Source organism: Elephantulus edwardii, unplaced genomic scaffold, assembly GCF_000299155.1.
Source record: "Elephantulus edwardii isolate Elephantulus edwardi_28Jun2011 unplaced genomic scaffold, EleEdw1.0 scaffold00230, whole genome shotgun sequence".
NCBI classification, from domain to species: Eukaryota; Metazoa; Chordata; class Mammalia; order Macroscelidea; family Macroscelididae; genus Elephantulus; species Elephantulus edwardii.
In genome coordinates, this window is record NW_006399980.1 from 2,179,116 (window position 1) to 2,193,409 (window position 14,294).

Consider the following 14,294-nt stretch of genomic DNA (forward strand, 5'->3'; position numbering starts at 1 on the left):
AAAAAAAAAGAATCTTTGTTTTCTTGATATTGAGACACAATCCATGCTGAAGAGTACATTCCTTGATCTTCTGCAACAAGTGTTTCAAGTCCTCCTTACTTTCAGCAAATTGGAATTCAATTGACTTGTTTCAGTTAATAAACGCTGTCTTGGATGCACTCAACAGTCTATGCCAGGAAATTTGGAGGATTGCTATCTGGCCAACAAATTAGGAGAGGTTCATATTTTTTCCTATTCCCAAGAAGGGTGATCCAACTGAATGTGGAAATTATTGAGCAATATCATTGGTATCGCATGCAAGCAAAATACTGCTTGAAGATTATTCAGAAAAGACTGGAACAGTACACAGATAGGGAATTGCCAAAAATTCAAATGAGATTTAGAAGCCATGGAGCCAGGGATATCATTGTTGATGTCAGATGGATTATGGCTGAAAGTAAGGCATACCAGAAGAATGTCTATTTGTGCTTTATTGACTATGCAAAGGCATTTGACTGTGAGGATCATGACAAGTTGTGTCTGCCATTGAGAAGAATGGGAATCCCAGAGCACTTGATTTTGCTCATGAAGAACTTATACCTGGATTTCCTAATTTGCTGTTGTGTAAATGGAGCAGGAGAGTACTGCATGGTTTGGAACTGGAAAGGGAGTGTGTCAGGGTTGTATTCTATCGCCACACCAGTTCAGTCGATATGCTGAGCAAATTATCTGAGAAGTCTGACTCTATAAAGAAGAATGTGGCATCAGAATTGGAGGGAGGCTCAACACAATCTCTAGAATAGTGATATATTAGTAGAAGAAAAATGTATCAAAGTGTTAGTGAGGATGTGAAGAAACTGGAACTTTACTGCTTTATTAATAAGAATATGCAATGGCACAGCCATCATAAAAAAGTTTCCCCAAAATGTAAGCATAGAATTATCTTATGATCCAGAAAGAATATGTTCCAGTGTGCTAGAGACAAACAAACTAGCCATCTAGGAGCTTCCCTCTGAGGTGATTATAGAGGCAAGGGAGCCTCCAGTTTGCTGACCTCTCCTGGGGCATTCTGGAGAAAAGTATTTCAGTATTGGAAGCAGGAGTGGCATCCACTTCCTAATTAACATGCCTCCAGAAGTCCTATGAACTTTGATAGATGTAGATAGTTGTAGAGGGTCTTTTTTTCAAGCCTTTTGTTCATAAGTTCTCTGAGTCATGCTTAACTTGAAGACAATCAACAACACAAGAACATAGATTAAACTATTCAGTGCCCACTAGATCAGGAAACCAGGTATATTATCCCACATGACAACTGTACAGGTGAAACTTCTCTCCTTATGCTTACACAGAGAGGTAAAAATTGTGTGTTTTCTTTCCCCTCAGGCATTGTGGAACACTGAAGCCATCTTGCTCACTGCCAGGTCTGAGAGATCCTGAGATCTCTCCACAGCAAATACCACACCCCTCAAACAGACAAAGATAATGAATCTGTGGGCTCCAAGAAGGAACATTTTAGTTCCTAAAATTCTGCAGCATAGACAAGACCTGGAGATAAATGGCCAGGAAAGTCCCTCTAGGCTATATTCTTCTCAGAATGCTCTGCCACCTTCCTGGACATTCCTAAGCACATAAATTCTCCTACAGTGAGGCACTGGTTTCTGAGAAGTTTGTATGAATATTACTATGATAATCTTTGAACTCAGATATAAATATGAGTGTAAGTGTTATTATTTTTTTAAGTGTTATTTTAACACAAGGTTTATTCTATTCTGAATTAGAGTTTGGAAACAAATTCTTTCTGTATCACTTAAAATTTATTTCGAAAGAGTACACTTTCAGAAATCATATATATAGAGTGTTACTAGATTAGTTTCTCTGCTTGGACCTTTATTCTTCCACAGAAATTCAACTGAGTAAAAGAAATCCATATAATGGCCTCATTGTAGAATTAAGAGTCATTTTCTCTTTACATGGATTCCTCCATCCAGTATGCCACTAATACTTCCACTTACACAACAGACAAAAATCCAATGAAAGGAATAAAAAAAATTGAAAGGAGACGATTGCACCATCAACAAAATGTTTATGATAATTTATAATATCTCAGTATGGCTGAGTACCTATTTAGGCTATTCATATTCAGATAGATACTCTTCCTCAGACTGCTACAGTAAAGTGAATGATTTTGAGAGGAATTACTGGGCTTTCCAGATACTCTTATTTCCAAAACTTGTAACCTAGAAATCCTGGGTCTTGAGGGATCACTCCATGTAAGTATCTTGACAAGTTAACTCATTGTGTAGAGTTGGAAAGGAATCAGCTGATTCCCCAGCAGATTTTCAGAGGCTGTAAGTCTCACAGAGGTAACTGCCCATCTTTCTCCTGCAGGACTCATCTTTCTCCTGGATTTAAAGTGCCTGTCTTTGGGTTGACAGTGCAACTCCTTATCCACTAGGCTACCAGATTTACCTCAGTGTAAGTGCTTTATTACTCATCCAATTCATCTCATCCAGTCTGTATATTTCTGTCAGGCTTAATACCCTCCCTATACTTTTGTTTTTTATTTGTTTTTGAAAAGGAACTTTGGAAGCCTGGTCCATACTAAAAGTTCAGCCTCTCTGGTGATTCAAATCCACTAGGGCCTCTGCAGGAAAATGATAGGCCCTCAAACTCAATGGAAGACCAGCTATGAGTCAAACTAAATGACAATGAGTTTTGATAGTAAATGACAACAACAAAACAAAACCCAAACAAATAGCCAACCACTTTCCCACCTTTTTTAGTGTTTTGGAAAAAAGTGTAACTAAGGTGCTTTTTGGAGGCAAGCATACTGAAATTTCGACTCAAATATTTTGTACATTTTGTAAGGTGGGGCCGCTCCTTGGAGAAGAGCATCGTGCTTTGAAAGGTGAAGGATCAGTGTGAGAGAGGAAGACCCTGAACAAGATGTATCAACACAGTAATTGTAACAATAACCTCAGGTGTGTTGAAGAAGGTGAAGATGGCACAGGACAGGTTAGGATTCAGATCTGTTGTTCAGAATTCATAGAGTTGCAGTCAATTCAACAGCAAATAATAACAATCATGCAAGTAATAAACATGCTTTGAAAGATCCAAGTTCTTATTGATGAATAAGGAGAAAGAGATACATTATTTTATGAAAAGAAAGAAAACCTTCAAACCAGTTGTCATTTCATCAATTATAACTCCTGGCAACTCTATATGTTAAAGAGTGAAGCTGCTCCGTAGTATGTGGGGTTTTTTTGGTTTGGTTTTTTTTTTTTTTTCATCTAAAGGAAGCAGAAGTGGCATCCACTTTCTAAATAACATGCCTCCAGCAACTCTATGAACTTTGATAAATGTCAGTAGTTTTAGAGGGGCTTCAGGCCTTTTGTTCATAGGGTCTCTGAGTCGTGCTCAACTCCAAGGCAATCAACAACATCAGCATAGGAATTTTTTTCATTTGTGGTGTCACTCGGTAACTCAATCAACTTTAGTAAAATTCAGAGTAATTGTAATATGTAGGAAACTCCCTCTAATAAGTCTTTTTCAATTAATTTTAGTAAATACCTAACAAAAATAGATTACATTTGTTTAGAGCAGTGATTGTTTGCCTGTCACTATTTTAAGTACTTTGAACTTAATACATCATGTAAGATCCATAACAAACGCATGGGTTATTTTCTCAAGCCTTCCTAACTCATATTTTCAGTTTCTTTCAACTAGCAAGAAAGCAAAAGTTCCAGATGAGATAAGTGGACCTAAGAATCAATCTCTCTCTCTTTTTTTTTTTTTAGAATCAATCTCTTAACCACCATATTGCATAATTTATTTTATTGGAAATTTTTATCCTTACTATCTTACTCTGGATCCTTTGTTTCTCAGATTCTGTTCACTTCTTTTACTTTACTTTTTAAAAATTCCATGTTTACATGGAATATTTACAATAGATTTTGCCCTATTTAGTCAATCAATTTCTGACATCCTTCAGGCACCATACACTAAAAATGTGTATGTAATGTGAAAGATAGGGAATTAAGCTCCACAGTCTTGACAAACCAAACATTTGTAGGAGGTAAAATATAGCTACCTTAGTGCCTACACAGTTATTTGGTGTAAGGTAAGTTTCCTATAGTACTTTTTCTCATAGCACAGGTGAAGTTCCCCAGGGATGACTGGGCCTACGGACACTTTAAAAAACATGACCTTCAATCTACAAAGGAAAAAGTCCTCCCTTGGAATTTGGACTTCTTTCCTTCTAGCGCATAAGACATTTCTGTTAAAGTCATCCACTTGTGGTGTCTATCAAAGAAGTCCTTGATAACTAAGAGAAAGTCTTTTAAAAAGTTATCAGTTAATATGAAGTCATACATGAGTAGTTGTTGTTAGGTGCCATAGAGTCAAATATAATTCATCATGACCCTATGAACAACAGATCTGAATCCTGTTCTATTCTGTGCCATTCTCACCATTAAGGGTGAACGTCAATACACTTGAGCCCATTGCTACAGTCACCATGTCAATCCATCTCCTTGTGGGTCTTCCTCTCTTTTGCTGGCTTTTCATCTTCCCAAGTATAATAAACCTTTCCAAGGAATAGCCTCTTTTAACAATATGTCCAGAGAATGGGAAATGAAGTCTTATCATCCTTGCCTGCAAGGCTACCCCTCTTCCATGACATACTTGTTCAATCATTTGTCAGTCCATGAGCCATCCAATACTCATCTCCAGTACCACAATTCAAAGACATCAATTACTTTTCTATCTTACTTACTCATTATCCAGCTCCCAGATGCATAGCAAGTGACTGAAAAGACTATGATCTGAATCAGGTCCATTTTAGCCTTCAAAATGACATCATAGCTCTTCAGTCTTTTGGAGAGGTCCCTGACAGTGGACTTGTCCAAAACATTATGTCTCTGTATCTCCTGACTGCTGGTACCAAGGATATTTATTATGGATCCAAGTAAGATGAAATCATTGGAAGCTTCAATTCTTTATCCATCTCACATGATATTACCTATCGGTCCAGTAGTAAGGATCTTTGTTTTCTTAGGGTTGAGATGTTGTCCATATTGACTATTTCAGTCTTTGATGTATTTCAGTAAGTGCTTCGGGTTTTTTTCACATTCAGCAATCAAGGTTGTGTTATCTGAATAATGCAGGCTGTTGATGAGTCTTCTTTTGACCTTGATGGAACAATTTTTTCATAGAATTATTTGCCCAGCACATAGATATGGAGAAAGAAATACAACCCTAACACATATACCCTACCAGATTTTAAACTATACAGTGTTGCCTTGTTTTGTTCCAATAGTTTCTTGGTGTAGGTATAGATTTCATATAAGCATAATTAAGTGTCCTGGAATTTCCAGGTTAGGGACCTCTGGTGACCTAGTGGTAAGAATCTGTGCTGGGTTTGAAACAACCAGCTGTTCTGCAGAAGAAAGATGGATAATGTCTTCCTGTGGGGTTAACTGCCTCTGAAAACCCACTGAGGATTAGTTATGGGCTGGTTCTGACTCGACAGTACACAACAACGTTACCCATAATTTGTTGTGATAATATAGTTAAATGCCTTTGCAAAGTCAATAAAACACAAATATGCATTCTTTTGGTACTCTTTGCTTTCAGTCATTATCCATCTGACATCAGCAATGATACCCCTACTGCCATGGACTCTTCTAAACGCAGCCTGAACTTCTTGCAATTTCCTGTAAATGTACTGCTACAGATGTTTTTGGATGATCTTCAGCAGTATTTTGCTTGCATATGATATGAATTATACTGCTCAATAGTGTTCACATTCTATTAGGTCTCCTTTCTTGGGAATAGGAACAAATATGGATCTCTTCAGCCAGTCAACCAGGCAGCTGTCTCCAAATTTCCTAGCATGCAACTCTGTTCAGGATTGCATCTGTTAGTTGAAACATGTGAATTGGTTCCCTATCTATTCCTAGGACCCTATTTTTGCCAGTATCTTCAGTGAAGCTTGAACTTTCTTCCTTTGTAGTCATTGGCTCTTGTTCATATGGTACTTCCTGAAATTTTTCAGTGTCAACCAATTCTTGGTACAGTGATTTTGTGTATTCCTGGATCATTCAAGATTTTGCCCATGGCATCTCTCAGTATTGCAACTCAAGGTTTGAGTTTGTTTTTCAATTCTTTCAGCTTGAAAAATGCTGAGTAGCTGTTATCATTTTATTCTCTAATTCAAGCTCTTTGCACATTTAATTATAATACTTTGCCCAGTCTTCTCCAGCTGCCCTTTGAAATTTCCTGTTCAGGTCTTTTACCTCACCATCTCTTCCCTTTGTTTTGGCTTCTTGATATTCTAATGCAATTTTCATAGTTTGACTTCTGGTCTCTGTTTTGGCTTTTTCCTTGTCCTCTGACTTTGTAATGACTTTTTGCTGTCTTCATAAGTAATATCCTTGATTCATTCCACAGCTCCTTTGGTCTTCAATTACTGGTAATCAAGGCCTCAAACCTGATTTTAAATTCAAGTGGGATAGACTCAAGGTCATATTGTGGTTCTTCTGAACTTGTTTTAATCTTCTTCAGTTTCAATTTGAACTTGTATATGAGTATTGGTACTTTGTTCCACAGTCAGCACATGGTCTGAATCTGACTGCTATTATTGAGGTTCTCCAACAATTCTCTCTACAGACGAAGTCACTCTGATTCTTGTGCAGTATGTCAGGTGAAGTCCATGTGTAAAATCCCCTTATGAGTTTCTTTTAAAAAGATTTTGCTATTAACATATCACTAAATGTACAAAATGCAATAATTTGCTCTCCAGCCTCATTTTTGTCACTAAGTCTGTACGTTCCATCTACCACTGCTTCCTCATTGTTTCCAACTTGTGCATTCCAGTCACCAATATTTGATTAACTTTGGATTGCAAGAGCTAGTAAAAATCTTCAATATCCTCATCTTTGGCTTTGGTTATTGATATATAATTGAATGATAGTCACGTTAACAGGTCTTCCTTTTATGTGTATGGATAGTAATATACCATTCACAACATTGGACTTTGAGATAGACTTTGAATTTGCCTTTTTAATTGTGAGTGCACACCAAACATCCTCTTTTACATTCCTAATCCAACATGAGCTGTATCCTCCTACAAGAGAAGAGACGCTTAAAGTAAAAAAAAATGGTCATGTGACAATGGAGGTAGAGACTACAGGAGACAGAGATATAAACACAGGAATCCTAAAGGTAGCCTGGATCCACAAGAAACTAGAACAAAGATATTAAACAGATTATTCTTGGGAGACCTCAGATGAAATCAGTAGGACAAGAATTCAAATTTTAGCCTCCAGAATTGTGAAACAATAAACTTCTATGATAACCCTAGAAAATAGACCTATTATTCCATTTTTGTTCTATGTATTGAAACCAACATATTTATGTTCAGTTATACTGTTCTATTTTTGTTATGGAACTTATTCTGCTCTCAAAGACTGCAGCCTTCAATATGGATTGAGGCTCAATATCAAGAAGACAAAGATTCTCACCACTGAACCAATTGGCAGTATAAAGATGGATGGTGAAGAGATTGAGATTGTTGACAGTTTTCGTTTGCTTGGCTCCACACTCAACATTCTTGGCACCAATAGCCATAAAATTAAAATAAATATAGTGATGGGAAAGTCTACTGTTAGGGACCTCTTCAAAGTACTGAAGAGCAATGGTGTCTCTCTGGAGACTAAGGTGAGTCTGATACAGGCCAGGGTCTTTTCAATCACTTGCTATGCCTCAGAGAGTTGGACAATGACTAGGGAGGATAGAAGGAGAATTGATGCCTTTGAGCTGTGGTGCTGGAGAAGAGCACTGAGGGTACCATGGACTACTAAGAAAACAGATTCATCTATTTTATCTTCTCCTGGTTGTAGATTTTCCAGGATACTTGGAAGACATTTTTTGTTGTGGATTAGGACCACTAAAGTTCTTCCAAGCTTTTCTTGGATGAAGTTTATAGTCCTTGGTTTTAGTCCTAAGTCCATGATCCACCTTGAGTTGGTTATCTACAACCAGGAGAAGATAAAATAGATGAATGGGACCTTCTAAGAATCAAATCCCTATGCACATCCAAAAACTTCTCCAATAGAGTAAAAAGGGAAGCCACAGACTGGGAAAAATATTTGGTAATGACATGTCAGATAAGGGACTTATACCCGGAATTTATAAAATACTTAAACAACACAATAAGATAAAGGTAAATAATCCAATAGAAAAATGGACACAGGATATGAACAGACACTTCACCTAAGAAGACATTCAGATGGTCAACAAGCACATGAAGAAATGTTCAAAGTCCCTAGCTCTTAAGAGAGATGCAAATCAAAACAACTATATCATCTCACCCCAGTAAGAATAGCAAAATATAACAGAACAGCAAGCAACAAATGCTGGCGAGGATGTGGAGAAACTGGAACCCTTATTCACTGTTGGTGGGAATGTAAGATGGTGCAACCATTGCGGAAGGCAGTGTGGCGCTTTCTCAAAAAATTGCAAATAGAGATACCATTTGACCCAGCAATCCCATTACTGGGAATATACCCCAGAAAGACCATGTCTGCCATCCAAGCAGATATATGCACACCCATGCTTATTGCAGCTTTGTTTACAATAGCAAAGAGTTGGAAGCAGCCTAAGGGCCCATCAACAAACGAATGAATAGAGAAGCTGTGGTATATCCACACAATGGAATACTACGCAGCATTGAAAAACAAGGAACTCATGCAATATTATTCAAAGTGGGTGACCCTGGAGGACATTATGCTGAGTGAAATATATCAGTCACAAAGGGACAAATACTGCATGGTGCCACTGTTGTAGAATGGGTCTGACATCAGGATGGGGGTATGACAGAAAAAACTGGATAAATTATGTATATTGTATTGAAACAGATAAGGGAAAGAACAGATTAGAAGTGATATATGATTGAGTATTATGGTTAGCACAGGAATCCAGAATTAAGGTTGCATAGAGAAGTGTACTCAGGGTGGGGGATGGGGGGAAGGGACATGGGAATTGTATACTAATGAAGGAATCTTTTTTCTTTTTTTTTTCTCTCTTCGAAGGGGGAAGCGAGCTGGTGGGTGGTGGGGGTGGACAGGGAGAAAATTGCGGCAATGAATGAATGGAAATCCAAAACCTCTGTAAAAAAAAAAAAATTAAAAATTAAAAAAAAAAAAAGAAAACAGATTCATCCTGGAAAGGATTAAGCCGGTCTGCTCCTTGGAGGCAAGGATTGTGAGGCTTCGTTTGACATACTTTGGGCATATTGAAAGGAGGGATCAGTCCTTGGAGAGGGCCATCATGCCTGGGAGGGTGGAGGAACAGTGCAGGAGAGGAAGGCCCTCTATGAGGTGTATTGATTCAGTGACTGGGGTAATCGGGATGGGTCTATCGGAGACGGTGTGATTGGCACAGGACAGAGCAGAGTTTAGGGCTGTTGTACAAAGGGTTGCTATGAGTCGCAAGCGACTCAACGCTACATAACAACAATTTTTATATATTCATTTTGTAAGCCCTTCTTTTGATTTAAAAGTAAGTCCCATTCTTTCTGGCTTGTGTAAAAAATATGATCTGCTGTTGTTGTTGTTGATTGCCTTGTAGTTGAGCATGACTCATAGTGACCTTATGAACAAAAGGACTGAAGCTTCTCTACAACCATCAACATTTATCAAAGTTCATAGAGTTTCCAGAGACATGCTATTCAGGAAGTGTAAGCCACTCCTGCTTCCAAAACTGTCATAGTATGTTATTGTTTTTATGTGCCATAGAGACATCTGAGTTGAATAGCGACCCTACGTACAGCAACTCTGAACCCTTCCCTGTCCTGAGCCAGTCTCACTAATTTTGACATACCAGCCCCTATTGCCTCAGTTACTCTATCAATCCATTTTATCCAGGGTCTCCCTCTCCTGTGTTCCCTAAAAGCTAATAAAGAATAAATACTTGCTAAATCAAGAAGGTATTGAAGAATAACAGCTAACATTTTCCCTCAAACAATTTCCATTTGTGTGTAACTTCAGTTCTTAAGATGGAAGGGAAATGAAAACAATATGATTCTATTTCTTAAAAACAAAACCTGAATATTCGCCTCAGATAACCTACTAGAATGACTTGCACTTGAGAAAAGTCTCTAAGCTCATAATAAGTTAGTTGCTGAATGAAGATTGCTATTAAAGATGGTTATAATTATCCTGCTTTGTAACTCTATTTTGATGATGCCTTAGATATAGCTGAGTTTTCACCTTAATACTTTTCAAAACACACATAGAAAAGGATTAACTAAAGTGGCAAATAAATAAGAGTGTTAAAACTAGCAGATTAAGAAGTTTCACAATAAGAACAAACAAAGGTCTGATACAATATGAATACTGCTTATGACTTAGTCTTAAATGAATGCTAGGTCTATTTTGTGCCAAAAGAACACATCATTTCATTCAAAGTCACCCACTGCAAGACCATACTTATTTAACATGTTGTTGTTGTTGTTGTTGTTTTGTTGTTGTTGTTTTTGTTGACTTCCTTTGTCGAGTCGAGCATGACTCATAGTGACCCTATGAATAAAATGCTTGAAACCCCTCTACAACTATTGACATTTATCAAAGTTTCTAAGAGTTTCCTGAGGCATGTTGTTTAGGAAGTGGATGCCACTCCTGCTTCCAAACCTGACATAGTATGTTGTTGTTATTATGTTCCATGGACAGAATATTGAGGGTGTAAAAGACATCAAAAGAAGATGGAAAGAATATACAGTCACTGAACCCAAAGCCATTGGTCAATGCTTTACAATTTCAGAAAGTAGAATGTTACCAAGAACCAGTGGGGTTGAGGGAAAAGACTCAAGTTGCATTGAAGGCATTTGCAAAAAAGGAAGACTCCTGGAATTTTTAGACCACCAACTACGAATCTAAACAAATACATAATACTGAAAATGCTCCCCTTTCTGTACCAAGAAATATGGAAGATAGTTACCTGGCCAACTCACTGTAAGAGATTTATACTTATGTCTATTTTAAGAAAGGTGACATTATATAATGTGGAAATTATTAAGCAACATTATTGATATTACACACAGGTAAAATATTTCTGAAAGCAGTTAGAACAGTACATCAGAAGACTACCAGAAATTCAAGCTAGAATTAAAAATAGTATATGAAAAGATGGATATCACTGCTGATATCAGACAAATCCTTATTGAAACCTGAGAATATACTAGAGAGATAGGTGCCTGTGCTTTATTAGCTATGCAAAAGTATTTGAGTGTGTAAATTATATATAATGGATAATGTTGCAAAGAGTGATAATGCCACAATGATTAATATATTCATGTGGAACATGTTCAGCAATCAAGTCAGTCTTTCAAACAAAAAAATGGGACATGCTACTTTCTGAAACTGTAAAGCATTGACCAATGACTTTGGGTACAGTGACTGTAAATTCTTTCACTCTTCTTTTGATGTCTTTCACAACCTCAATATCTCATCCATGGATGCTTTGAATATTACAACTTGGGGCTTCAATTTTTTTTCCTTCAATTCTTTCTTCCCTATGCCAGAAAGATTTTAGTTTTTTTTTAAGGAGGATAATAATGCTTTATCTTGTTTATGTCATAAAAATTAATTATTAGAAAATTATAACATTTGGTAATAAAATGAGGAAAATTCTCAATGAGATGGCTAGACATACTAACTGATACAGTAGGTACAAATATTCCAATGATTGTGAAGATAGTATGTTGTTGTTATGAGCTATCGAGTTGCTTGAGAATCACCACGACCCTATACACATAACTCTGAACCTTTCCCTATCCTGAACCAACTCATGGTCTTTGACACATACCCCAGTTATCATATCAATCAGTCTCATCCACAGCCTTTCTTTCCTCAACTCTTCCAAGCATGATGCCATTCTCCAAGGACTGGTCCCTTCTGACAATACATCCAAAGTATGGTAGATGGAGCTTCACAGTCCTTGCCACCAAGGAGAAACTTGGTTTCACCTTCTCTAGGTCAGGACTGGCAGTTCATGATATGTTCAATACTCTTTTCCGGCCCCACAACTCAAAAACATCACTTCTTCTGTCATCTTTAGTCATGGCCAGCTTTCTGGTTCAAAACAAATAGTTGCAAAGACCATGACCTAGATTTGGCACTCCTTAGTCTCACCCAAGGGACTGAAGAACAAATTCAAACCTTGAGTTGCTATAATCAAGGACGCTTTAGGCAGAATATTGAATGATGCAGGAAGTATTAAAAGAAGATGGAAAGAATATACTGAGTCACTGGATCAAAAAGAATTGGCAGACACAGAATTTAATGAAACAACATATGAGCAAGGGCCTATGGTGATGAAGGAAGAAGTTCAAGCTGCTTTGAAAGAAGTAGCAAAAAGTAAGGCCATAGGAATAGATGGTATACCAGTTGACATATTTCAGCTAAAAAATGCTGCCCTGGATGTGCTCACCAAGTTGTGCCAAGAAATCTGGAGAACAACCACTTGGCCAACTGACTGGAAGAGATCTATATTTGTTCCTATCCCAAAGAAAGGCGACCCAAAAGAATGTGGAAACTATAGAACAGTATCATTAATTTCACATGCAAGCAAGATTCTCCTGAAGATTATCCAAAAACGACTGGAATAGCATATCAGCAAAGAACTGCCAGAAGTCCAGGTTGGGTTTAGAAGGGGTTGTGGTACTAGGGATATTGTAGCTCATGTTAGATGGATCTTAGCTGAAAGCTGGGAATACCAGAGGAATGTCTATCTGTGTTTCATTGACAATGCAAAGGTGTTTGACTGTGTGGGTCATAACATACTGTGGCTGACTCTGAGAAGAATGGGAATCCCAGAACATTTAATTGTGCTAATCTGAAACCTATACTTGGACCAAGAGGCAGTCATCAGAACAGAGCAAGGCAACACAGCATGGTTCAAAATTGGGAAGGGTGTACGCCAGGGGTGTGTCCTGTCGCCATACCTTTTCAACCTGTATGCAGAACAGACCATCCCGGAGGCTGGGCTCTGTGAGGAGAAATGTGGGCTCAAGATTGGTGGAAGATCTGTCAACAATCTGCAGTATGCGGATGATACAACCCTGCTTGCTAAAACTGAGGAGGACCTGAAGTGCTTGCTGCATAGGGATGAGGACTACAGCCTCCAATATGGATTTAGGCTCAATGTCAAGAAGACAAAAAGAGTCACCAGTGGGACAATTGGCAGCATCAGGATGGATGGTGAAGAGATTGAGATTGTTCACAGTTTTAGTTTGCTTGGCTCCACAGTCAACACTCTCAACACCAGTAGCCAGGAAATTAGAAGACGTATTGCCATGGGAAAGTCTGCTGTTAGGGACCTCTCCAAAGCACTGAAGAGCAATAGTGTCTCTTTGGAGACTAAGGTGTGTCTGATACAGGCCATGGTCTTGCTATCACTTGTTATGCATCAGAGAGTTGGACAATGATTAAGCAGGATAGAAGAATTGATGCCTTTGAGCTGTGGTGCTGGAGAAGAGTATTGAGGGTACCATGGACTGCTAGGAAAACAAGCAGATTCTTCCCGGAAAGGGTCAAACTGGGATGCTCCATGCAGGCAAGGATTCTAAGGCTTCTTCTAACATACTTTGGACATGCTGCAAGGAGGGAAACGTCCTTGGAGAGGGACATCATGCTTGGTAGGGTGGAGGGACAGTGCAGAAGGCGAAGGCCCCCATGAGGTGGATTGATTCAGTGATTGGGGTAATCGAGATGGGTGTATTAGAGACAGTGTGATTGGCACAGGACAGGGATGTTGTACATAGGGTCACTATGAGTCTCAAATGACTCGATGGCACATAACAACAACAAGAACAACAGTCTCTAGCCTAATATTGTTGCTGATCAACACTCTAGAGAGGTACCTGACAGTAGATTTTCCTAATTCAAGTTGTCTTTTGCTTTCCTGACTGCTACTGCAAGATTTTGGTTTGTGGATTCAAGGAAACTGAAATTTTTTACAATCTCACTCTCTTCACCTTCCATACTGATGCTGCCAATTGGCACAGTGGTGAGAATTTTTGTTTTCTTGATGTTGAGCTTCAATCCATATTTAAGACTCCTGTAGTTTTTTACTTCTGCTGCAACCACGCAAAGTGGTTTCTTGTTTTGTTTATTCTCTTGTAAAATCAATGACTTATCATTGCAAATACATTTTATAAGAGACACAAACGCAGGTTATACACATGGACTTCACCTGATGGTATGCATAGGAATCAGATCGACTACATCTGTGGAAGGAACCGCTGGAGAAGCTCA